At 47.3% G+C, this 27,271-nt stretch overlaps 1 protein-coding gene across 1 annotated transcript in view; it reads right to left on the bottom strand.

The window, feature by feature from the left end:
- The window catches only part of LOC147664879 (uncharacterized), a 97,794-nt gene extending 80,016 nt beyond the window's left edge, over nucleotides 1-17,778 (bottom strand). Inside the window, exons 1-2 of the mRNA XM_086949932.1 lie at nucleotides 17,604-17,778; nucleotides 5,896-5,979 (exon numbers count right to left, since the gene is read on the bottom strand). The gene's annotated coding sequence lies outside the window, so the exon portion shown is untranslated. The remainder of the gene's footprint in view (nucleotides 1-5,895; nucleotides 5,980-17,603) is intronic.
- Between the last annotated feature and the right edge of the window lie 9,493 nt (nucleotides 17,779-27,271).

The following is a 27,271-nucleotide window of genomic DNA, read 5'->3' on the forward strand; positions in this document are numbered from 1 at the left end:
GCTGCTAGTATATATATATATATATATATATATCTTCTCATATTCGTTGAATTTGAATGGTTTTTCCAGCTTGTATTCACAGATGTCTCCTTAATGTTGACGATTCACTAAAACTACTTCCCCATTCACTGAAATGATATGATTTTTCCCTAGTGTGTATTCTCTGATTCTGTTTAGGTGTGATAATCAACTAAACCTCTTCAAACATTCACTGAAATATTTGTTTTCCACTGTGTGTTCTCTGGTGCTGTTTTAGGCTTTATACTCCACCAGTGTTCAATGGGCTGGTATTTTGTGATTCCTCTCGTGGTCCTTCCACAATCCCTGGTCCGTTCTACCTGTGGGTCCCTGTGAAGGTAACTTTGACTTTCCGTGGGCTTTCCTGGTTGCTCCAAAAGTGCCCTGACTCTCCATAGCTTAGGGAATCGGCAGGACCTTGCTGGTCCTCGCTGAAGCATCTTTTCTCTAAAGTCGTGGGTTGTAGTTATCAAGACTTGTTGCTCTCCAATCCGGACACTGACCCCCCAGGACTCAACATCCTTCATGGAACAGCTCGCCTGCACACTTTGGTCATAGTCGATGTCTCCTGGTCTCCGTGGCAGAAGAGTCAAGCTTCACCTCTTTGCACCTGAAACACCCGACATCCGTGGGCATTCATCTACGGAGCCCCTGGTCACTGGGAAGTGACTCAGACTCTGTCTCCTCTGCTTTCAGGTTCTTCACAGCTCCAATCCAGGCTTCAATCACACGGGACACTTTTCCTCTTCACGGCAGTAGCACTTTGCAGCATCACGCCATTGAAAACAACGAAGATTCCCAACACCATTTATCACCAATGCACCGGCTTCCATGTATTAGGTAACACAAGTACTCCGGTGCTCACATGGGTGCTGGCCTTAGAACCTTCTAAGTTTGAAAGGGTTTGCTCAAAGTCCTCTCCTAAGTGTCCTTATTCCTTAAAATTCCAACGCAACTTTCCCATAGGATTGTACAGAGCTCGTGGGTGTGTTCTCACACTGCAAGCATCCCCAGTGGGTCCCCTGTGTTAATACCTTGGGTGGTTCCTTGGGGTCCCAGCGATTCTACGTGCTCCAGGCACTGTGTCTAGTCAAATCGTGGTTGTTATACCACTTTCTTAATATATGGTTTGGTCTCCCCCTGGGACCCACTGTGTATTGTGCTATTTACTGTAGTTCTATTGCTTTAATACTGTGTGCCTTTTCTCTAATCTCATAAAGAGGTTAGTAGAGATTGTTTAGAAATAAATACCTATATTTTATATACCTTGTGGGGTTCTCCTTTCATTTGGTCATTCAGGAGGTTATAATCTGGTAAACCAAGCTGCTTTACATTCCTTTGAGACTTAGCAGGAAGGCTGGTCTCCACAGCTACCACTAGGATAGCTTTAAATAAAGGTTGTCTTTAACCTAATCATCAATAAGGGTCGTTTGGACTGATGCAAGGTGCCCACTATAACTAGTGGACAGCATATACCAGGCCAAATTTTCACAGTCCAAACCACAGGGTTGTCTGGATTGGTGCTACACTTAAATAAGTGTGCACCATATACCAAGCCAGCTTCTCACAGGGGGGAACTGGGATATGTATATCTTTAACATAGAAGCCAAGAATGGTATTCGACCCACATGAAGAAACTACGTCTGCTAACCTCATGAATGCAGCATTTATGTACAATTGTACCCAAGTCTGATGTATATCCTCCTGCTCATGTGATTTCTGTTCCCCGGTGGATGGCGGGGACGGGACCCGCGCGTGTACATGGCATGGATTAGACATCATGTTGCTCTACCCTTATGAGCTCCCTGCAACCTCCCCCTTAGGCAAAATTCAGCAATTTTTTTTTGTTATGGGAAAAAAGTGTGGCATTAGACAGCATCTGTTTCTTTCCCTGCAAATGGTATCAACGAAGGGTCTGTGGTGATAAAATCACCATCTTCCCAGCTTTCAGGAACAGGTAGACTTTTGTCAGGACACCAAAATTTCCTACACTGTTTTGGCATTTTACTGGGAAATAGCCTATTTTTGGTGCTTTCAACCTCCTTCCAGTTAGTGGTAGAAATGGGTATAAAATGAATAATGGATCCCAGAAAGCTATAGATTTCTAAAAAAGACATCATTCTGAATTTAGCAAGGGGTCAATTGTGTAGATCCTTCAAGCTTTTCCTATAGAAAGTAACAGTTGAAAAAATAAATATTGAATTTGAGTTCAAAACAACATCCATGTGTGCCTACATTTTCACCTGTAACTTCTTCAAACTATGCTAGATTTTTTAAAGCAGTATACCATTATATTCGCAGGACTCTTCTGGTAGCCGGAATATATTGGGCTTGTAGGTCCACCAAGAACCCGAGTTACCCAGAGCCAATAACTGAGCTGCAGCTTGCAATGGGTATTCATTGTGTCCCGGGTATACAGCAATTCATTTGGTAAAATATAAAGAGTGAAAAATAGTTATCAAGGGAACCTACGTATTTCTCATATTGGGAACAAGATTTGGAGTTTAGAAGCAACGGTTATTTGAATTCTCTGAATTTGTGGGTAGCAATACCAGCATGTGAATTAGTGGGCATTTTTCAAAATGTCTTCTTTTTTACACACTGTCTTACATTTGGAAGGCAGAAATGCATAGAATAACACTTGTTCTACTATTCTGGGTTCCCCTAAGTCTACCAATAAAAACAGTACCTCACTTGTGTGAGTAGGCCTAGTGCCCGTGACAGGAAATGGGTCAAAACGCAACATGGCCATTTTTTGAGAACTAGACACCCAGGGAAATCCAGAATAGGGGCCCTTGTGTGGCTCTCGCCAAGTTCTGTTACTCAGAATCCCTTGCAAACCTCAAACTTTGTAAAACAAAAAACATTTCCCTCACATTTTTGTCATGAAAAGTTCTGGAATCTGTGGCGAGCCACAAAATTCCAACCTCCCAGCATTCCACTAAGTGTCTCGATAAAATTGGCACCCAACTTATGTGGGTAGATTTTGTGACCGTAAACGGCTCAAAAAGCAACGTTGTCACATCATTTTTTGTAAGGAAGCCTGACCCTTTTTTCGCAATGTGCCTACCTGTGGATTTTGGACCCTAGTTCAACAAGCACTTAGGGAAACATAGGAACAGAAATTGCATCATGCACATTTGCAGCAGCATATGCTTTTTGGCGATCCCTGAGGCTGTGCTTTTGGGCTACTTGTAGTCCACATCCTGAGCAGTGTTTCCACTGAAGATTGCTGGCCTATACTCCACAAGTGTTCCATGGGCTGGTATTTTGTGATTCCTCTCGTGGTCCCTTCACGATCCCTGGTCCGTTCTACCTGTGGGTCCCTGTGAAGGTAACTTTGACTTTCCATGGGCTTTCCTGGTTGCTCCAAAAGTGCCCTGACTCTCCATAGATTGGGGAGTCGCCAGGACCTTGCTGAAGCATCTTTTCTCTAATGTCGTGGGTTGCAGTTACCAAGGCTTGTTGGTCTCCAATCCGGATACTGACCCCCCAGCATTCAACATCCTTCTTGGAACAGCTCGCCTGCGCACATTGGTCATTGTCGACATCTCCTGGTCTCAGTGGCAGAAGAGTCAAGCTTCACCTCTTTGCACCTGAAACACCCAACATCGGTGGGCATTTGTCTACGGAGCCCCTGGTCACTGGAAAGTGACCCAGACTCTGTCTCCTCTGCTTTCAGGTTCTTCACAGCTCCGATCCAGGCTTGGATCACACGGGACACTTTTCCTCTTCACGGCAGCAGCACTTTGCAGCATCACTCCATTGAAAACAACGAAGATTCCCAACACCATTTGACACCTATGCACCAGCTTCCCTGGATTAGGTAACACAAGTACTCCGGTGCTCACATGGGTGCTGGCCTTAGAACCTTCTAAGTTTTAAAGGGTTTGCTCAAAGTCCTCAAAAGTGTCCTTATTCATTAAAATTCCAACCGTGACTTTCCCATAGGATTGTACAGAGCTCTTGGCTGTGTTCTCACACTGCAAGCGTCCCTTGTGGGTCCCCTGTGTCAATACCTTGGGTGGTTCCTTGGAGTCCCAGCGATTCTATGTGCTCCAGGCACTGTGTCTAGTCAAATCTTGATTGTTATACCACTTTCTTAATATATGGTTTGTTCTCCCCCTGGGGCCCACTGTGTATTGTGCTATTTACTGTAGTTCTATTGCTTTAATATTGTGTGCCTTGTTCTCTAATCTCATAAAGAGGTTAGTAGAGAGTGTTTAGAAATAAATACCTATTTTTTATATACCTTGTGTGGTTCTCCTTTCATTTGGTCATTCTGGAGGTTATAATCTGGTAAACCAAGCTGCTTTACATTCCTTTGAGACTTAGCCTGAAGGCTGGTCTCCACAGCTACCACTAGGACAGCTTTCAATAAAGGTTGTCTTTATCCTAATCATCAATAAGGGTCGTTTGGACTTGTGCATGGTGCCCACTATAACTAGTGGACAGCATATACCAGGCCACATTTTCACAATCCAAACCACAGGGTAGTCTGGATTGGTGCTACACTTAAATAAGTGTGCACCATATACCAAGCCAGCCTCTCACAGGGGGGAACTGGGATATGTATATCTTTAACACAGAAGCCAAGAATGATATTCGACCCACATTAAGAAACTACATCTGCGACCTCATGAATGCAGCATTTATGTACAATTGTACCCAAGTCTGATGTATATTCTCCCGCTCATGTGATTTCTGTTCCTCGGTGGATGGCGGGGACGGGACCCGCGCGTATAGTATACATGGCATGGATTAGACATCATGTTGCTCTACCCTTATGAGCTCCCTGCAATCTCCCATTACACCTACTTCCTTATAATTTACTGTTTTATTGGCGCACTGTCTGCTATTTAGGATTGGCATGTTTTATTGTCCTCACTATCCTCCAAACCTTGTGATCATCCTTTACCTTAGCCCCTTCGCTGCCAGACCTTTCGCCGCCCTGTGCCACTCCCTTTTTTGGTTATTTGGGATAGTTTGCGCTTAGGCACCCGTACCTTTTTGTCCATTTAAGGTATCCACCCCTAATTAGAGCCCTTTTCTTCCAACATCCTGAGGATTCTAAAGGTACACAAGGTTTGTTAGATTCTCCTAGAGAGGACGAAGAAATTAGGCAAAATTCAGCAATTTTTTTTAATGGGAAAAAAGTGCGGCACTAGACAGCATCTGTTTCTTTCCCTGCAAATGGTATCAACGATAAAATCACCGTCTTCCTAGCTTTCAGGAACAGGCAAACGTTTGTCAGGAAACCAACATTTCCTACACTGATTTGGCATTTTACTGGGAAATAGCCTATTTTTTCTATTTTTGGTGCTTTCAACCTCCTTCCAGTTAGTGGTAGAAATGGGTGTAAAATGAATAATGGATTCCAGAAAGCTATAGATTCATGAAAAAAAGACATAATTCTGAATTTAGCAAGGGGTAAATTCTGTAGACCCTTCAAGCCTTCAAGCTTCTCCTATAGAAAGTAACAGTTGAACTAAAAAATATTGAATTTGAGTTCAAAACAACATATATTTGTGCCTACATTTTCACCTGTAACTTCTTCAGGCAGACAACATCACTCCCCATCATCATGAGAAACCTCAAAACCTGGCTCTTCGACAGACCCCCTCCTGGATGGACTGGAATCTGCACCCCTCCCCCAGCACCTTGAGACTCCTACGGTGAGTAGTTGCGCTTTAACACACCCATGATTGATTGATTGATTGACAATGCTTCCAACCATGAGGTGTTCTATATATGCCACATATATTATGTAATTGATGCTTCCTGCAACCTGCATCGCTCAGAGTTTGCTCTTGTTGATGATTAACAAGAATGGAAAATGCAATCAAATATTTATGAGATAATGAGATGCAAACATACCTCTATCCTGCACATCCTGGGACTAGACTGCAGGAAAGAGATCAACGGGAAGATTTGGGGGTGAGCAAAACACTGAAACATGACCTGAAACAGCAAATTCAAAAAAGAGAGTCAGGAGAAGATAGATGGATATTAGAAATGACAATAGGGACAAGCAAGAGAAGGAAATAAACTCACTAGCCCTGTGATTTTTATCAGAGCAAATAAAAAAAAGTAAATATTGTATTAAAAGTTTGGAAAACACTGAATAAACCCACAATTTAGAACCCATAGAAACTGAAAACAGAAAAGCCTATGCATCTTGTTTTCAATGCCTAGGATCAGAGAAGAGGACTTGTTGCAGGCACAGGAGGATTACACACGAGTTTCTGTAGTCATGAATTCCATTGGACTCTGGGATGTGCAGTCTTTTTATAACTGTGTTAAACATGGATGCTGATAAAGCAAGGGATGAAATGCACAATAGTTGAGACCTTCTGAATCTTTACACTTAGGAATTCTGAGCATGCACACAACACATAATGTGAAGTGCGCATTTGGAATAGAACAAACAGATGATAGACAAGAAAAGAAGTGGAGAAGAGCTGAAGCGAAAGGGATGAAAAGAAACCCACTGGTTGTGGCACTCTTTCTGTTAACCTTAGAGCTCCTGGCATTCACCATATGCTGCTCAGAAGACATTTGGGAAACTGAAATCATAGCCGGTGACCTGAAAATTAAGCTGAATGCGGACAACATACTCCTCAGTTTACCCTCTCCAGAACGTTCGCTGTCAGCACCGATGTTCACCATATCAGACTTTACAGCATTTTCCAGGTACAGAAGGAAATGGACCAAAAGTGAAGTCTTACCCTTGATGGTCTATACCACGAGGGAAACCCTCCATGAACATCAATTTCGGTAAATCGCCACCAAGATTAAATATTATGAGTATTGATTACTACCGATTTTCCAACGATGATCAAAGACAATATGACTGCATCGAATGATCAAATGCACAGAGATTTCACTAAATGGATCAAACCGCAATTGTTGCTGTGGGGACGAGTCCAAACTGTGAACATGGTGGTAGCCCGAGGTTTAACTACATTTTCTGCATGCTGCCTATACTGGTCCCGGCATCAGAACTAGGCCTAATAGGCGCAGCCATTAAAACATACTTCTGGCAAGGTGAGACCCCAGGACTGGCCATGTCCAAGCTTCAAGCCGCTACTTCAGGCGAACTGAGACTTCCAAAGATGGAAATAGATCATATGGAGCATCAGCTCTCACAGGAAGCTTATCATTCTGCCACAGATCTCGAACGCACCAATTGGGTACGACTGAAACAACAAATGTGGGTGGGGCACGGGGACCGCAGGCGATATATCTGCATCACCCCTCACAGATACCTCAAACAGAACTGCTTTGTGAGCCCAGAGCTGCAGAGGCGATGAAGGGGGGGAATCTTCCCCACCATGTACTCTGCCTTTGGTTGGGGGTGCTGGTTTGTTTCATTCCTTGGACCCCGTTTTTTCACAGCTTGAGATCATTGACCCAGAAGGTCACAATGTGATATTAGCAGGTAAAATAGATGGCAAAGATATAGCCTCTCCCTAATTTTCTCGTCACCCGAATACATTGTTACTCTATGTTACATGGAGGAGATTTTACCTGCATTGCTGGTGTCACTTTAGATAGATCACACCCCCACTGCCCACATCCCCACTACATAAAACTGCCCATGCATTTCAATGTTGTATTAACCATTGAGGATGTGTTGATACCTGGAGAACCTCAAACCCGGAGGGCCGCTCCGACTCTTATTGCACAGCTATGTACAAGCTATCAATACACTTAAATACTTTCTTATGCTCGGCTAGCGAACATGCAAGGGCTAGAAGGTTCGAATATCTGGTGAAAAATACTGCAACCACCACCCGTTATTACTGATTCTGGCTTGGGCGCTGTCCAGACCCCGCACTGCGACATGCAAGCTCAATACTGCAAAGCTGATGACCCAGTTGTCAGATCTACCCTAGGGCACATGATCAGTAATTACTTTATGGAAAATAGTGGTGCGACTTCCTCCCCACTAGCGGAGTGGGAGGCATTCAAGCTAGTGCTATGTGGTTGCAGAATATCAGCAGTAGTTGGGACTCGGACCAGCGTCATACTGAGATCAAACACTTGGAGCACCTCTTAATAAAACCGGATCTACCGACAGAGGGAGCACAGGTCCCGCATGATAGACTGAGAGCAGAAAGGGAAAAACTCCTCAAACTAGTGGAGCGACTCCCGGCATACGATTATCGAGCATTTATACAACTAGGGCACACATAGAATGTTATAAAACGGCAGATTATTAATGTGGCTGGCCAATCCTGATAGACAGGGTCCCCAAATACTGCAGATGCACAACAAGGGAAGGGTTATCTGGTTTACAGGTAAGCCGAGATTAATAGGTTATAAAGGTAATAAACAAAAATGCCCGACTGGTAGGAGCTCTCTGTAGGAGCTCCAAACGCTTGGGATCCCTTTTTTGGAATATCCCAATCAGCAGCAGTCACCAAACGGATTCTGACACCAAAGAGTAACAGGATTATCCAGCGCTTCTTATGTAGAGCATTCTGAACAAGGACCTCGCAAAATAACAGCGCTTACCTAGGCTTAGACCACTGAGGGGACGCCATATGCGGGTCGACATGCTGTGGAGATGACCGGGTCTTCCTGGACTCATCGCAGCCCATCGTCAGATTCTGACACCCAAGAGTAACAGGATTATTCAGCGCTTTTTATGTGGAGCATTCTGAACAAGGACTACATAGGCCTATGCTCGAATTGCCACCGAAGTTCGACGACCGCTGAAGCTTCGCCTGTGTGGAACACCAAAGGGCGGGGAGCTCTGCCATGGATTAAGGAGAGGGAGGCTAGCTGAACAGGAATCTCCCCTAACGGCCCCCGGCGACCGCTGGACGAGACTCCATGATCTCGTTTCAACAGCAGCAGCAAGCCCCGGAGTTCCGAGGACGAGGCTGCAGGATCTCGCTCTGACTACTGGATCTCCCCACTTCAGCGGAGCCTTCATGCGCTGGGCTGCTTTTCGATCAAAAACTGAGGGCCCATGCCGGGCTAATTATCGCTCTGTGTTTTTTTGCCACAGCAATAGCAAGCGCCGTCGACCTAAAGTCGAGGCTGCTTGTCTTCTGTACTGCGGTACAAAAGGGGGTGGTAATGGACGGAGCATCTGAACCAATCAAACACTCACACCCAGTCAAAAGATCTGGGTTTAATCCATCACCATTCTTTAGCCCACTCTGCCACCCCAGTTCAGACATGGCTATATGCAAATCAGTCTGACCCTGTGCCTCATGGGAATAGTCCAGCCCGAACTGCCAAGCCATGCCTTCCCTGGACCGGAAACAAGCTTCCGAGGACCAGTTTCTGGCATTCCAGCCGTCTTCATCCCGGCTTGCTTGAATCCAGTGGCAAAGTGAGCAAGGGACTCACGTCTGAGCATACCCTGCCACACTTATGGCGGCCAAAAGCGGTACAAAAGGGGGTGGTAATGGACGGAGCATCTGAACCAATCAAACACTCACATCCAGTCAAAAGATCTGGGTTTAATCCATCACCGTTCTTTAGCCCACTCTGCCACCCCAGTTCAGAAATGGCTATATGCAAATCAGTCTGACCCTGTGCCTCATGGGAACAGTCCAGCCCGAACTGCCAAGCCATGCCTTCCCTGGACCGGAAACAAGCTTCGGAGGACCAGTTTCTGGCATTCCAGCCGTCTTCAGCCCGGCTTGCTTGAATCCAGTGGCAAAGTGAGTAAGGGACTCACGTCTGAGCATACCCTGCCACACTTATGGCGGCCAAAAGCGGTACAAAAGGGGGTGGTAATGGACGGAGCATCTGAACCAATCAAACACTCACACCCAGTCAAAAGATCTGGGTTTAATCCATCACCGTTCTTTAGCCCACTCTGCCACCCCAGTTCAGACATGGCTATATGCAAATCAGTCTGACCCTGTGCCTCATGGGAACAGTCCAGCCCGAACTGCCAAGCCATGCCTTCCCTGGACCGGAAACAAGCTTCCGAGGACCAGTTTCTGGCATTCCAGCCATCTTCAGCCCGGCTTGCTTGAATCCAGTGGCAAAGTGAGCAAGGGACTCACGTCTGAGCATACCCTGCCACACTTATGGCGGTCAAAAGCGGTACAAAAGGGGGTGGTAATGGACGGAGCATCTGAACCAATCAAACACTCACACCCAGTCAAAAGATCTGGGTTTAATCCATCACCGTTCTTTAGCCCACTCTGCCACCCCAGTTCAGACATGGCTATATGCAAATCAGTCTGACCCTGTGCCTCATGGGAACAGTCCAGCCCGAACTGCCAAGCCATGCCTTCCTTGGACCGGAAACAAGCTTCCGAGGACCAGTTTCTGGCATTCCAGCCGTCTTCAGCCCGGCTTGCTTGAATCTAGTGGCAAAGTGAGCAAGGGACTCATGTCTGAGCATACCCTGCCACACTTATGGCGGCCAAAAGCGGTACAAAAAGGGGGTGGTAATGGACGGATCATCTGAACCAATCAAACACTCACACCCAGTCAAAAGATCTGGTTTTAATCCATCACCGTTCTTTAGCCCACTCTGCCACCCCAGTTCAGACATGGGTATATGCAAATCAGTCTGACCCTGTGCCTCATGGGAACAGTCCAGCCCGAACTGCCAAGCCATGCCTTCCCTGGACCGGAAACAAGCTTCCGAGGACCAGTTTCTGCCATTCCAGCCGTCTTCAGCCCGGCTTGCTTCAATCCAGTGGCAAAGTGAGCAAGGGACTCACGTCTGAGCATACCCTGCCACACTTGTGGCGGCCAAAAGCGGTACAAAAGGGGGTGGTAATGGACGGAGCATCAGAACCAATCAAACACTCACACCCAGTCAAAAGATCTGGGTTTAATCCATCACCATTCTTTAGCCCACTCTGCCACCCCAGTTCAGACATGGCTATATGCAAATCAGTCTGACCCTGTGCCTCATGGTAACAGTCCAGCCCGAACTGCCAAGCCATGCCTTCCCTGAACCGGAAACAAGCTTCCGAGGACCAGTTTCTGGCATTCCAGCCGTCTTTAGCCCGGCTTGCTTGAATCCAGTAGCAAAGTGAGCAAGGGACTCACGTCTGAGCATACCCTGCCACACTTATGGCGGCCAAAAGCGGTACAAAAGGGGGTGGTAATGGACGGAGCATCTGAACCAATCAAACACTCACACCCAGTCAAAAGATCTGGGCTTAATCCATCACCGTTCCTTAGCCCACTCTGCCACCCCAGTTCAGACATGGCTTTATGCAAATCAGTCTGACCCTGTGCCTCATGGGAACAGTCCAGCCCGAACTGCCAAGCCATGCCTTCCCTGGACCGGAAACAAGCTTCCGAGGACCAGTTTCTGGCATTCCAGCCATCTTCAGCCCGGCTTGCTTGAATCCAGTGGCAAAGTGAGCAAGGGACTCACGTCTGAGCATACCCTGCCACACTTAGGGCGGCCAAAAGCGGTACAAAAGGGGGTGGTAATGGACGGAGCATCTGAACCAATCAAGCAGCAGCAGCAAGCATTGGAGACCCGGAGAAGAGGCTGCAGGATTGCGTGGAGGCAGCAGGGTCTCCCAGTTCCACCACATCCGGATTCCTCACAACAGCAGGGCCATCACGCACTGGGCGCCAGCCGTTTGAATTTCTAGAGGCTCGGTCGTGCCGATTAACCTCGCTTCGGCTCGGTGCAGGAAGTCGCATCTCTGCCACGCCTCCACAACAATGCCAAAAGTGCGTTTGTTTTGGATCCTTTTCAGGAAGTCTGGCCTCATTAGGAGATGCTTACAGCATCCGTGGAACCCGGGCAACATGACCCCCAGTCACCAAAGGGGGGCCTGGAGGTAACCTGCTGCCCGACCAGTCTTTGACAGTAACGACGACAGCGACAACATCGTGGCTGTTTTATTGATACCTCTGCTCATCTCTATTCTGTTTTAATTGTTATTTTCAGTTTGACCCTTATTCTCTCGATGTACTTTGCGATTGGTAGGAGGGTAGTGGCTTTGGATTATTCCCCACAAATCGGCTGTTTGCGTAAACAACAAAGACAAAGGGGTCACCTTCAGCCACTGGGCATTCCTTTGAGAGATAAACAGCAACCTTCTGACCCAAATCATAACAACTGAAACAGGACTACAACCCTCTACAGTCTTATGGTCACTGAAACAGGTCTACTCCGGGGCTCTCACAGCCTATGGAAACAGAAAGAGGACTGCATAGATGCCTAGTGGCGGAGTGTGGTTAGAGCGGCAGACCCTGATGCAGAGTTCTGGCCGGGGACCAGGTTTCAATTCCCGCCTCGGCCGGTTTTGGGCTCAATTTCCTCAGACCTGACAATTCTCGCCTCAGCAACTCTTAGCAATAGCTTGCTTAACCTCCACACCGGCCCCAACAGCGCTAGGATGCCTGGCTTCACCCTGGGGGTGCCCAGGAGTGGACACTTCACAGGGAAAGCCAGGAAGGGTTCCACAGCGGTATGAGTAATAGCGCCAGGAAACCGCTTGGTGGCAGAGCGCTCTACAAATACCTTGACATTTACATTACATTTACATTTACATTATGAGGATCTTGCCTAAGGAGTTGGCCATATTATACTGACACTACCACTGGAGTACAGCACATTGATTGTTGACCACGTTCCCTTTCCATACGCATTTCAGGTCAGAATTTCGTTTCACTGCATTCCTCCTGCATTTCATTTCATCTCATTGCATTCCGCCGCATTTTAATTTCGTCTATTTAATTTAAGTATTTCATTTCATTGCATTCCTCCCTCATATAATTTCATTGCATTTCTCCCTCATTTCATCTCATTTCTTTGCATTCCTCACTCATTTTATGTAATCTTTCTCTTTGCCCTTGGTCTCTTCTCTTAGCTAGCCCACTCCGCATTTTAACTTAATCTATTTAATTTAAGTACTTCATTTCACTGCATTCCTCCCTCATTTCATTTCATTGGATTCCTCCCTCATTTCATCTCATTTCCTTACATCCTCCCTCATTTTATGTAATCTTTCTCTTTGCCCTTGGTCTCTTCTCTTAGCTAGTTCATTCCACACCATACTCTGCTCCTGGCACCTATGGTACTTTCAGTAGTATATTAGATCCAACCCCTGTTTTCCCCCTCAGCTCAATATCCAGCCACCTCCTTAGTTGCTATTTCCCCCTCCCATACCCATCCACCTCCCCTAGCCCATCACGCCGCATTGCACTGACCCCTCACGAGCCCCATATACGCTCTGCGCCCCATATCATCTCACCAACTGTGCTGGTCATAGCATGGAGCACACAGGCACACATACCTACACCATCATCTACCCCCCAACCTCACAAGAAAATCTACCAAACGATCCAAGCACAATTTGATAAAACGTCACCCTGAAACACTTATCGCTGACCCCTATTTCTCAATAAACAATGGTAACAGAAACTTCGGATATCATTTTCCACACGAAACGAAGAGCGCAATGGAGGAGAGCATTCTTACCTTTATTTACGATCTCATCCTCTAGGAAAACTGCGCATTGTCTAGTTATTTATATTACCCCATCCCAGCTCTTCCAAGGGACAGCAACCATCACGATCTACAATAACGGAACCATCCTCATGCAATCCACAGACCGTAGTTTAAGTCTCCTAGATAACATCTTCCCCATTATTAAAGAACAAGTGGCTGAGCCCCAAACTGCCACCTAAGCTACTCCCACCACCAGTACTCAAAATTTCACATCGACAATCCCGTCTGACAGCCACGCCCCACTACTTCACCGCCCATTGCTGGCTTCGGCATCATACACCACCTCCTTCCACACCACTCCCCCAGCACACTGCACGTCACTTCCCCAAACCATCCCCCATCTATGCTCCTCTATTACACCGACCACTTCTCACACTGGAGACTCATGGCACTCCCACGCTGACTAACTCACATATTGTACTTCCTCCGAGCACGACTGAGAAAGCATATGCACCCCCTATTGATATTGATTCCTCTCCATACTCGATCATTGCTTCCCCGACTAACATCATCCCTTCCATAACCAACTCTACTGCTACCTCGTCCTTGCTGCACAATGTTACTCTTAGCACGCACTCTCCCCATTCCAGTCCACCCCCCCGGTCAGTCGTTAGTACATCATAGGACACCCCATTACCACTTAGATAACACGCCGCCCTCAGACCACTCATCGCACCGAGTACACTTCCCACACCCACACCCCAGCCTGCCACACCCACAACTCAGCCACCTACATCCACTCCTTCGACTATACTTATACTGGCACCTGAATATAGACTGGACCAGACCACAATGCAGTCATACACACTCATAACACAGCCACCTACCACACTCAACACTGCTCCAACCCCAGACTGGATGAAATCATGATCGCACTTCACCAAATCAAAGAAGAACTCCAAGCTTTTAAAGAGATGATATCGAGTCAATCATGGGGCGTTAGAACTACTAGACTACTAGACTCCCAAGCAAGCAAGGAAGCTCCCGAAACACCTAACATTCACCTCAAAACTCACTCTACCCAGCTGGAAATCAGTTCCCTCCCATAATAACTCAACCCGCCCAATCCGAAGCACCAATCCGTTTTCGGAAAGCGATCTACTTTCTCTTCTACACTCTTATGAGCCCTCTCTTGTGATTCCCCTCACTACCACTGCACGTCTATCCACACCATCCCCCCAAACCCTCACAGGACTACTAAGCGTCGATATCTGGAGTGGGCCCAACAAGCCTTGGCAACAGCAACCCATGCAAGATAACAAGATTGGCTTTGGTGCAGACCAGTAAGGTCTGAGTGACTCCACCTTTGGAGGGGAGTCGGAGTATATCGGGAGCAACCAGGAAAACTCAGTAAAGGAAAGATTGTCCTTCGTGGGGACCCACTAGCCAACGGACTAGAGATTGCGAATGAGCCTCGAGCAGAACTGCACAAAGTGGGCCCACAGAACACTCGTGGAGTGTAGGCCTTTGAGCTTCGGTGCAAAAGGTGCTTGGAGCAGGGGCTTCAAATGACCCAATGCACAACTTCGGGAAACTTTGGGAGTAGGAGTAGTTGCAAAAATGCAGGCTGTCCAGGCAGAGTGCCCCAGCAACCGGTATGAACTGGGAAATGCATGGAGCACCTTCTGTGCCCCAGGCAGTGTCTGAAAAGCATTCACTGAATGCAAACCACCCTACCCAATGCACTAAAGCCTTTCTGGGGAGTTGCTAGCACCTCCCTGAACAGGAAACCTATTGTCCAGGTCTCCCCTTCGGGAGTTGAGTCCAGCAGCAGGAGGTCAGACTTGTGTCTGTGGCAGCAGCATCCATTTTGTGATGCTGAGGCTTTTCTAAACTTTAACTGTGTATACCAGTGTGTACATGTCTTCTCCCTCTAGAAGGGTGGAATGCAACCCCCGCCGCCATAACTGGCGGGGGGGGGGTGAATGGGGGAGGGTAGTATTACAAAGTGTTTGACACCTTACACAACATGTTTAGATAAAGCCAAACCAAAGTTAGCATTAACCGCGAGGATTATAATGCACTTAAGAGTATATGGTATGGCTATATCATAGAACAGCTATAAGGAGATATTTCCGAAAGCTGCAGTGGGACTCCGCTCATGCTAGGGCACCCTCTCACACAAAACCAAGCACTCTGCCTTGATTGTTAAGGCCTGCCATAAGAGAGACTTATAGGTTACTATGTGTCTATATATATAGGTAGATATAGGTATACTATATCTAAGTAAGGGGGGCTCATACCACCTTACCCAGGCTGCAAGTGTAGACCTGTGGTGCCATTTTTGAAGGCTGTCCAGGGGTGGCCTAATACATGCTTCAGCCCCTGGTATGCCTCAGGGGTACCTATGCCCTTAGAACCTAAGGTACTATATATAGGGACTCACAAGGGTAACCCAGTAACCATTCTGGTATATACCTAAAGTACATGGTATCAATTTAGAGAGCGAACATCTAGGCTGTGGTCCTGATTAGCAGGGCCACAGCCAGTTTAAAGTCGAAAAAACAGGGAAGCACAGCAAAAAGTGGGGGTAACCATAGGAAGCAGACCCTACTCTCCTACATAGAGTACGGAAGTTACAACTGCACCTTTAAGAGCTTCAATAAATGCTGCTGCGAGACTCATCACTGGCTCTAAAAGAAGGGCCCACATCTTCCCAGACCTACCGTCCTTGGATTGGCTACCACTGGAAGCCAGAATTCATTTGAAAATAGCATGTATAACGCACAAAGCCCTGCATCACAAGGCACCCAGCTATCTGGCACAGAAACTGATGATTTCTGGTGGGATAAGATCCTCAAGAAGTGCGGAAAGCCTATCAAAGATTCAGCAAGAAGAAAACCTACAAACGATCCTTCTCAGGGATGGCGCCCAGGATTTGGAATGCCTTACCCCAGAAACCAGACTTAACTCTTCCACTGCAGCTTTCAAAAAGGAAGTAAAATCGATTTTCATGGCAAAATTCTCCTGAGCATGATCTAAAATAATTTTGAGACCATACGTACTCGCGCTACTAATCCTTATTATGACAATGGCCCATTTAGAGTTACTAATCATTATATCCACCCTTCACCGGACTCAACTGGATTGCTTCTTTGTTTTACTGCTTCACTGATATATGATGGTATGTATACGCGTTTAACTTGCATTTAATTGATGTATAAAGAACCTTACTTAATGTAAAGCGCTCTGATACCCGCAAGGGTCTTGCTCACGCTCTATAAAACTTTCAAAATAAAATAAATAAATAAACATACCGTCCACTGCTTGACAGGCCTCCTGCATTGCACGCCCAAGGTCTGTGCACGCACACACACATACACAATCCCTGCAGCAGGCACACAACCTCTGTAGCGGATAATGCCATAAGACAACCTATGGCACAGGAAACTATTGCAAAGACTGAAGCTTCTGCCTAGTCTGAGAGATGGAAACAGGACAAAGGGAGAAAAGGGGCCCGGGGCAGCAGGGTAGCCTTGACATCATCTGCCTCGGGAACATGCTTCCGAAATAGGGGTAGAGATGGCCAAGTCAGCAAAAAACCAGCAAGAGCAGAGCAAGGAGTGAGTACAGATTCCTCACAGTGCTCTAAGATGCAGTGCAATGTGCACAGATACCTAACAGTGCAGTGGCACATACTTCTCACAGTATTGTAAGATACAGTGCAATGCACAGACTTATCATACTGCAGTAGAAGGAAATCCAGTGTGCACAGATTCATCATAGTACAGTAAGATGCACTGCACAGATCCCCTCTTTAACACACACAAACACCGCCAGGGCGAAAGGAAATCCCCCCAGTGGACCCCGCATAGAAGAGCCCAGCTCAGCCCCAGGGGCCCCCGGATAGAAGAGCCCAGCTCAGCCCCAGGGGCCCCCGGATAGAAGAGGCCAGCTCAGCCCCTGGGGCCCCCGGATAGAAGAGCCCAGCTCAGCCCCAGGGGCCCCCCGGATAGAAGAGGCCAGCTCAGCCCCTGGGGCCCCCGGATAGAAGAGCCAAGCTCAGCTCCAGGGGCCCCGGATAGAAGAGCCCAGCTCAGCCCGGCTCCTGCAGAGATTCCCTCCAGGATTATTCAGTCTATTTCTACAAACACAGCAGAAGGTGCTAACAATCTCCTACCTGAGCAGAGACCTGTGCAGACATGTCCAGGCTCTCTCCTCCTCCTAGGGCTGGGGGGCAGATCTGGGGTCTGAGGGAGGTGTCTGTGAGGGTCTGAAGATGGAGGTATCTGCCCACCAGACAGGGCTTCTTCCTCCTCTGCAGCAGGCTGGACACACCAGGAGAGGCCGGAAGTGATGTCACCGCCGCTGCTGGTGCTGTCTCTGCCGCCTCTGACCCGGAAGAGGAAACCCTTCTCCCTTTCATCCAATGTGTGATCAGTGGGTTTCATCAGCAGGCGAGGAGCGCCCTCTGGTGGCCGCTGACGGAACCGCAGCCTCCAGGTTCCAGCAGTGAATACATTTCACATAAACAAGCATTTATACCTGTAAAGACCTGGGATTTCAGATGTCACAGACCTGAATGTTTTTAAGGATGACAGTTCAAGTACAGGGGCTCACCCTTGGCTGCTGCTGTAAGAAATCATTTATAGCTTCACTTCAGATGAGCATCTTCCAAACACTGATGTAAAGGACTTAAGAGTATTTAAAGAAAGTTGACAACTGGAAGTGGCAGTCTGTAGTTCAATGAATATATCTGAATTTCAATGAACATATTACGGTCAGTTTTGCAATTTAAGTGGGCAGCTTATTTATTTTTTAAATCATTTATTTGCAGGTTTTTAAAATCCACATTAAACAGAGGAAAATACCATGGAATTTTAAACCAGATCAAATAAAATGTGGCACAGGTTCAGCCCTGCCAAGTGTCACACACAATGCGTTAGACTAACGCATTTTAGTGCGGGGATCCGCATCACCGCACTAAAATGAAAATCACGCATCATAGCGCTGCCGCTTCTTCCTCGTGATCGCCGGGCTATAGTACATTATGTTAAAGTAGCAGTCATTTGTGCAAGCAGCGGGAGCGCAGACCACGCGCTGGCCAGGGAGGCGCATCTGTGGCAGAGCCGCTCAAATAAAGCACTGAACAGACATGGGCTGAACTGTACCACTCTACACACTGCGCAGAGGTAAGTATGCGCTGCAGAGTGTTAGCAGGCTGTTGGATTCACTACTGCGGTGGCCTCGTTTATGTGACATGGCGTCAGGACTGCAACAGTGTGTCTATCTCTTGAGGGGGAGACAGGAAGTTAAGTTACTCCTGAGGCGGGAGGGGCCGCAGTGCAAACAGGCGCAGTTACAAATTTTTTGTGTAGTTTAAGTGTCAGCCACTGCTCGCCGAATTGGTCACGGTGCCTCATCATGCCATCCTGCGACCGGACCTGTCTGGAGAAGAGAGGCCACAGACTGTCATCAAGGAGAGGCAGCTGCGTGGCTCACTGAGGTATTTAAAACTAACAGTCCGACAAATTCCGAGCCTGTAGCTCTACTCACTGCTCTCCAGGCTGAGGGTGGTGCTCCATTCAGATGTCACTTGATTGATTTATTTACTAATTTAAAGCACTGACTAGATTTTTAATATCATTTTGAACTCTTCTGACTGAGGGCCTCCTGTCCATGCCCAACCTCTCAGTGCTGCTCTGCTGGAGTTTGCGCTCACGCTGGCACCTGGCAGGAGTATTTTTAAGTCCTGCTGTGCCCCCTGCTGTCTCATCAGCCCTGGTCCCTAGGCAGAGATTCCGTCTGGGCGGGCATTTGATGTAAATAAAATAAATCATTCTTCATGTGTGTTGCGGGAATGGTGGGGTCTTGTGTCTGTCCAGACGAGCTCTGTGCTGTATTATTTTCAAAAGGGTCTTATGTTATCTGTTGGCACAAAATCAAAAAGGCCACTCCAAATACGCTGGACCAACTGGTGTGGCATGAAATCCATCACAGGGATACTTGCCAAGCCAAGCAAGGAGATATCTTCAGACATCGCTGGAAAGTACCAAGCTTACGGATCCCTGGAACACTCAACTTGGACATTCAGCTTTCAGGAAATAGGCATGGAAATGTGGAAAACAAATTGCAGTGGGAGGACAAGTTAACCTTTGCAGATAGATCCCATGCCTGGATGACCTTGAACTCTTACAAATTACTTGCACCACAAAAGTACTTTAATCAGGGCTACTCCAAAGAGATGTCAATGAAATTCTTAAAGCACAGACTGGGTATCCTCCCCTGCATCCAGCATCTTCCACCATGGCTGAGGGCCATAACCCAAAGCAGGTGCAGGCTGTGCAACTCCAATCAAGGAGACATCTTACACCCAATCTGCCCCTGTAAGGATCTACATCAAGAACGGTTACTTCTATTACAAGATCGCCTTAAGCAGCTAGGCATCCGCGCCCAGGAGACAAGCGGTATTGGCTTGCTTTATTCCGGGAAATACGCAGCTGAACTGCAGACTAGTAAAATACTTAAAGCTGGCTCAACAAAAAACACTTATTATTGGAATAGCCATATAAATAAGCCACACAAGTAAGAAGCCCTAGTGGTGCAACTAATTAATAACCCGGGACTGGCTTCCCTCAAAGGATAGAGCATCAGCACTTTTCTTGAACAACAATTTTTGAGCAAGATCTAACAACAAGAACAATACACTCTATAGGGCACCTTGACACGCCTACGTCCAGTACCAGCTAAGAACAGCAAATGAACTGCACTTTATCTTGCGAACAGATGAACCTTGCCATAGCCTGCATAGCCGACTTTCTTTGTATAGTAATTTTGGTCCCTGTTTTATGGTTTTTATCCTTGTACAACAAAAATGTTAATATTTTTTTAAGCAAATGTTTCAATGGTTTTAAACAACTATGCAAAATAAAATAAACTTGAAACTTGAAACTATTTTCAAAAGGCACAAAACAGAGTCTGTAACTTGTCCGTTACCTGAAGTGACAGCTGCGACTGAGGATTCTACAGACTGTCAACTCTTTAATGCCACCCTGAGGTCAGATCGGTCTCAAAAAAGCCACAGAGACAGAGCGAGATAGATAAGAATCACACACCCACTTTGGGTGGATAGGAAAGCCCTTACACACCGACCTAGTCAGTGTCATGCTTCATCACCGGGCCCCACCAAAGAGGCCGAGTGCCTCTTCGGTCTGCTGCGACGCCAGAAAGACTGCGGAGCTGGTTGTGTGAGAAGGGCGTGCTGTGAGGGTAGCTAAAATTAAAAGTGCCTAAAAGGGTCTCAGTAAAAAAAGTGTAATGAGTGATCCCTAAGACACAAGTGAAGAGTATTATGTGTCTGAATTTAGCTGCCAAGGTTTAAGGATTGGTTAAATTCAGAAAAAATACTTAAGTCAGTCAACATGTTTCTGCCATATGGGTGGTTTCAATTTACCAAGGCATTCGTCAGGACTAAACCCCGGCGGTATGGACTCTCTAATCGTCCACCCTGACCTGGGGACGTGAAAGTGAAAATCTTAAAAAAGGTGAAAAAAGTGCTTAGAAAAGGTGGAAGAGCGGGTCGCTCATTCCGAAAAATGCTCCAAATGATGGAGTATCTCAGCACTTTAAAACAGGGCGCTACTTGCACCATGGGTCTCGGGAGGGGGGTTGGAGCGTGCCTCGCACATCGCCCTCAACGCTCTCAGCCCGCTGTGAACCTGGGTATCGCCTCAAAACCGGACCCCGACGATTGTAAAGTCAAGAGAGGCCCAGCACCAGCTGCTATTAGCGGAACGCCATGTGGTACAAAAGGGGATGGTCATGGACGGAGCATCTGAACCAATCAAACACTTACACCCAGTCAACAGATCTGGGTTTAATCCATCCCCGTTCCTTAGCCCACTCTGCCACCCAAGATCAGACATGGCCATATGCAGATCAGTCTGACCCTGTGCCACATGGGAACAGTCCAGCCCGAACTGCCAAGCCATGCCTTCCCTGGACCAGAAACAGGTTTCCGAGGACTGGTTTCTGGCATTTTTAGCCGTCTTCAGCCCGGTTTGCTTGAATACAGTGGCAAAGTGAGCAAGGGACTCACGTCTGAGCATACCCTGCCAACTTATGATAAACAAAGTGGTACTAAAGGGGGTGGTGATGGACGGAGCATCTGAACCAATCAAACACTCACACCCAGTCAACAGATCTGGGTTTAATCCATCACCGTTCTTTAGCCCACTCTGCCACCCCAGTTCAGACATGGCCATATGCAAATCAGTCTGACCCTGTGCTTCATGGGAACAGTCCAGCCCGAACTGCCAAACCATGCCTTCCCTGGACCGGAAACAAGCTTCCAAGGACCGGTTTCTGGCATTTCAGCCGTCTTCAGCCCGGCTTGCTTGAATCAAGTGGCAAAGTGAGCAAGGGACTCAAATCTGAGCACACCCTGCCAACTTATGGCGAATAAAGTGGTACAAAAGGGGGTGGTGATGGACGGAGCATCTGAACCAATCAAACACTCACACCCAGTCAACAGATCTGGGTTTAATCCATCACCGTTCTTTAGCCCACTCTGCCACCCCAGTTCAGACGTGGCCATATGCAAATCAGTCTGACCCTGTGCTTCATGGGAACAGTCCAGCCCGAACTGCCAAACCATGCCTTCCCTGGACCGGAAACAAGCTTCCGAGGACCGGTTTCTGGCATTTCAGCCGTCTTCAGCCCGGCTTGCTTGAATCCAGTGGCAAAGTGAGCAAGGGACTCACGTCTGAGCATACCCTGCGGAACGCTAGCACCAGTTCAGGCGATCGGCAATCTAGCAGAACCCTGTAGACCAGAAAGTTTGTAAGTGGCTTGTCCAGAAGAGGCGAGCAATCAGTGCTGATAGAGTGATGTAGTTGGAGGGGTGACGTACACCTATGAAATGTTATAGGCAGTATTTTAAATGGAAACATAGAAAAAGTGCTGCTAATTATTATCTATAGGACCTATTCACTCCTCCGAAGTGCTGCTTCTCCCATTAAATGTATTACAGCAGTGCTGAGAAGTGCAGATGCTCTTTCTTTTAAATTAAAGTAGTGCAGGTACTCAGTACCAGACACCAGTCACCATCTGCTCAGTTAAAGCAATAGTTTACATGAAGAATGATCACTCTGGTAAGGTTTTGAATCATGGAATGGCAATTTTACACAGGAGAGAACGGTGTAAATTATCTGCAGTGCAAGCAGGTATAAAGCCAATCAGATGGCAGAATTCCCAAATTTCGATATCTGTAAATTTTTATATTCCTCCAAAACTATTAAACAGATTTACACCAAATAAACAAAAGCATGCTTTCTAGACCAAGACCCTTCTCCCTGCCAAACCTGGGGTAATTCCGTTCACCCGTTCGACCTGTAGCCTTGTCTAAAGTTTCTTATGGAAATTGCATGGAGAAAACACATTTTGGACCCCCTTTTTTCTTGGCTTCCCCTTGAAGAATCACCCCCACACTTTCAACATAGGAGCTGATATGAACAAAGAATTATTTTGGAAAATGTCATGAAGATTCATCAAACGACGCCAAAGTTATACGCAAAAAACAAAAAATGCTCTTCCTATGGAAACTTGGTCCTAACTATAACTACCTACTAACGACCACCAGTAGGTAAGAAATATATATACATATATATGCTACTTGAACTGTATTGTATGTAATGTTTTGAATGTAATGAATTTTGTGGGACTACATTAACCTCCTGGTGTTAAAAAAATCTCTGGTTGAATAAAGAAAAATAATTGAATAAAAAAATAAAAATGAGTGGCATTTGTGTCCCTTCCGCTTCTCATGTAAGAGGCCCCAATATCGGAAGGTGTCAACCTTATCGAGGCACACCCCTCCATGCACCATTGTTTTTTGGCAATATGTTTCCCGCCAAATACACCCCCACTTTAGCCTTGAACCGGAAAGTGTCATGTGAGGTAGTGAACCTGTTCCAGTCTAATTTAAACCACGCCCAGATATCACTCCATAGACTCTGCAGAGTTTCCATCAAGGTTCCTGGAGTCCCCTGTCTAGCGCCCCCTATCAATGGCACCGGACACTGCCCTCTCTAACAGCAAGCAGACAGATCACTTTAAGACAGTTCAGCGAGCATCGTCAGGGCAAAGTTGTGACTAGATGTATCTCTGTTTGGTCTGGAGCTGGTGTCTATGGAGGTGACCAGCTGTCTTTCATTCTCCTCACTCCTGCTTCTTTTATCAGAACTTTTGCAAAGTTCTAGCCTTTGCATGTGATAAGTTGATTGTTCGCGGTAGGGGCCAGATTACGATTTTTCAGTGTAAGGCGGGGGGAATCAACCCCTTTCCAAAACTCAGGAAGAATATTTGTCTCTTAAGAGGCCACAATCTGTCCGCCCAAAAAACAGGGCCTGCATCATAAACAGGGGGTCCCGCTGCTCCTGGTCCATCATCCAGCCACTAAACAATACTCCCTTTTCCATTTGAGCTGTAGAAAGTTTCACATCATGTCATGTTATTGTTTAGGAATAAACTCCTCCTTTGAATTGCCTATGGAAAGAGCGGAGATACGTGGAAGGCACCCCTTAATTGTAAACTTATGTCCATAGGGGTCCTCGGTCAGCATCAAAGTCATTTTCAAACATCTACATTTCTTTACAGTCTGTCTTTGCACAAATGTCATGAGATTGGACCCACTGCCCCTCCTGTGCTCTCACATTGACCTCTTAACATGATTTAAGAGGGACACTGTCTCAACTTGCCTCCGACACAGGGTTCTTCTTTGCAGTTATATGAAGCCTTGACTTTAATCCCCATTTTTCCAGCTCAAGGTCCCTTCTTTGCCACAATTGTCCTCAGATGACTCTTGCCTTCATCTGCAGCATTTAATCAGTACTTAAGATGCACTACTTTACCTTAGAGCTACAAATCAGACTAGCCTCAAGAGCCCTTTGTAGGCAGTGTGAACTATATTCATGATTCATTCTTTTGTTCTAATGCAGAATATAAGGAATAACTTGCTTTTCCCATAAGTTGCCACCGAGAGCAGAAGTCCAGTTGAGCTGTTCTTTCACAGATCCATCTCTTTCCATCTCTTAAACTGTGATATAAAATTGAGGGCAGATTTTATATTTTTTAACAACTTAACCCCAATGAAGAATTCTAGTTCCTAGAGAGTGGGTGCTTTAGATGTTGCATTTCCTGTCTAAATTATTGGTGTAGTGGGATCAAGGTTTCCTGTACAGCAGGGGTGGGGAGTGGGCGATACACTGCATATTACACTTTGTAGGTTTCTGAATACCCACATGCCTGTACGTTTGTGAGCAATTATCAATCTAGAGCTGTCCCACCCTACAACAGATCCCCCAGATTCGATGAGCATGCGGAAGGGCGTTCCCCATGGGGAAAATGGAAAATAAGCATTAGAAATAACTCATGCAGCGCAGCACAGAGGAGCACGTCACCCTTGGCGTGCTGCAGGAGAGGGAAAGGGCAGGAATGTGCGTATTTGCCACTATGCAGCAAATCCCTGTCTTTCCACTTTGCAGGTGCACAATGTGCTGCCTAGCGCCAACTCGAGCACCCCTGCACCATATGTTGTAAGCACTTTCCTGCACAAAAACAATCCTCTGAGACATTTCCCTTTCTGTGTGTGCCGCACCGACAGGAAGAGGGAATAACAAGGAGAAACGAAGCTTTGTTCCCCATCTCACCTCACCCGGGAGGTGTAGGCTTCTGACGCATTCCCAGGTTTACCAGCAATGCACCAAACTCCAAGGGTGGATGAGTGGAAGCACCCCTGCTCCACCCATGGAACCCCTCTCTGTGGCACAGCAATGCACCAAACTCCAAGGGTGGATGAGTGGAGACACCCCCCGCTCCACCCATGGAACGCCTCTCTGGGGCAGAGCAATGCACCAAACGCCAAGGGTGGATGCGTGGAAGCACCCCTGCTCCACCCATGGAACGCCTCTCTGGGGTAGAGCAATGCACCAAACGCCAAGGGTGGATGCGTGGAAGCACCCCCGCTCCACCCATGGAACGCCTCTCTGGGGCAGAGCAATGCACCAAACGCCAAGGGTGGATGCGTGGAAGCACCCCCGCTCACCCATGGAACGCCTCTCTGGGGCAGAGCAATGCACCAAACGCCAAGGGTGGATGCGTGGAAGCACCCCCGCTCCACCCATGGAACACCTCTCTGGGGCAGAGCAATGCACCAAACTCCAAGGGTGGATGCGTGGAGCCACCCCGCTCCACCCATGGAACCCATCTCTGGGGCAGAGCAATGCACCAAACACCAAGGGTGGATGCGTGGAGACACCCCTGCTCCACCCATGGAACCCCTCTATGGGGCAGAGCAATGCACCAAACTCCAAGGGTGGATGCATGGAGCCACCCCGCTCCACCCATGGAACCCCTCTCTGGGGCAGAGCAATGCACCAAACTCCAATGGGTGGATGCGTGGAGCCACCCCCTCTCCACCCATGGAACCCATCTCTGGGGCAGAGCAATGCACCAAACTCCAAGGGTGGATGCGTGGAAGCACCCCCGCTCCACCCATGGAACCCATCTCTGGGGCAGAGCAATGCACCAAACTCCAAGGGTGGATGCGTGGAGACACCCCCGCTCCACCCATGGAACCCCTCTCTGGGGCAGAGCAATGCACCAAACTCCAATGGGTGGATGCGTGGAGCCACCCCCTCTCCACCCATGGAACCCCTCTCTGGGGCAGAGCAATGCACCAAACTCCAAGGGTGGATGCGTGGAAGCACCCCCGCTCCACCCATGGAACGCCTCTCTGGGGTAGAGTAACGCAACGCAGCGATTAGCGCTGAGTTGCGTTACTTTAGATTTATCAAGCAACGCAAGGCCATGCAAGGTGACCTTGCGCGGCTTGATAAATCTTACTTAGTAGTTGTGTCTCCCTTGCGGACCATTGCTTGATGCAAAGATAACACAACTATTTGATAAACCTGCCCTGTGTGTGGATTTTCACAGCTTTATGGTTCCAAGTGCTTAAATGTCTGCTGTGTGGATTTCGGCGCAACGAGAACAGGAGCCGGGGTGATGTCACATGACATTCCCAGTGGTACGTCTGGAGAATGACAGTGAAAGTTTGCAAGCATCAAATAGTAACTCTGCACCGGTACATCGGCATGCTTTTACGAGTGCAAATATTAGTGCATTAGAGAATCATCACTGTGTGCAAAGGTGCTGTGTCTCTCAAGACACATTTCATCCTTAAGTAATAATAATAATTATTATAATATTATTATTGTTTAAATTTATATGGCGCAACAGCTACCCGGAGGTGTACCATCGCCTTACGGACACAAGCTAAACAACAGAGCAGCAAGAGAGACAAAACTAACAAGAGAGACAAAACTAACAAGGGAGACAAAAAATTCCTCTGGTTCCCTTGTGCTGTGGGTGTGCTAACCCCCTCCCCCCCAAACTTCCAGGATAGAATGCGCAGATTCTCACAACCTTTCACTTGTGATCATTTGTAGATTCTTACTATTCACAGGGGGCAGGACTGGTCCTTCCAGTTGCCATGGGAGCCAAATCCGAAGGGTTGGCCTTTGTTGTTCTCTTTCTTCCACCATCTTGCTGCGTCCCAACGCATTGTAAGATTGCGCTCATGAGGATTTAAAGAACTAGACGCACTGTGCACCCCCTAGGTGGCAATATCTTCATTGTGCCTTTTACGCCGGCACAAGAGCAGGAACAGATTACATACATCATGCACCTTTGGAGTACAGGGTGGGCCCACCGAAGGTGGCAGTGCCCTCATTGTGCCCTTGGTGCCTGTAAGGGGTGAGGCTCAAACCGTGAACCCCACCTTAAGATAGC

This window comes from Lissotriton vulgaris, unplaced genomic scaffold, assembly GCF_964263255.1.
Source record: "Lissotriton vulgaris unplaced genomic scaffold, aLisVul1.2 SCAFFOLD_690, whole genome shotgun sequence".
Lineage (NCBI taxonomy): Eukaryota > Metazoa > Chordata > Amphibia > Caudata > Salamandridae > Lissotriton > Lissotriton vulgaris.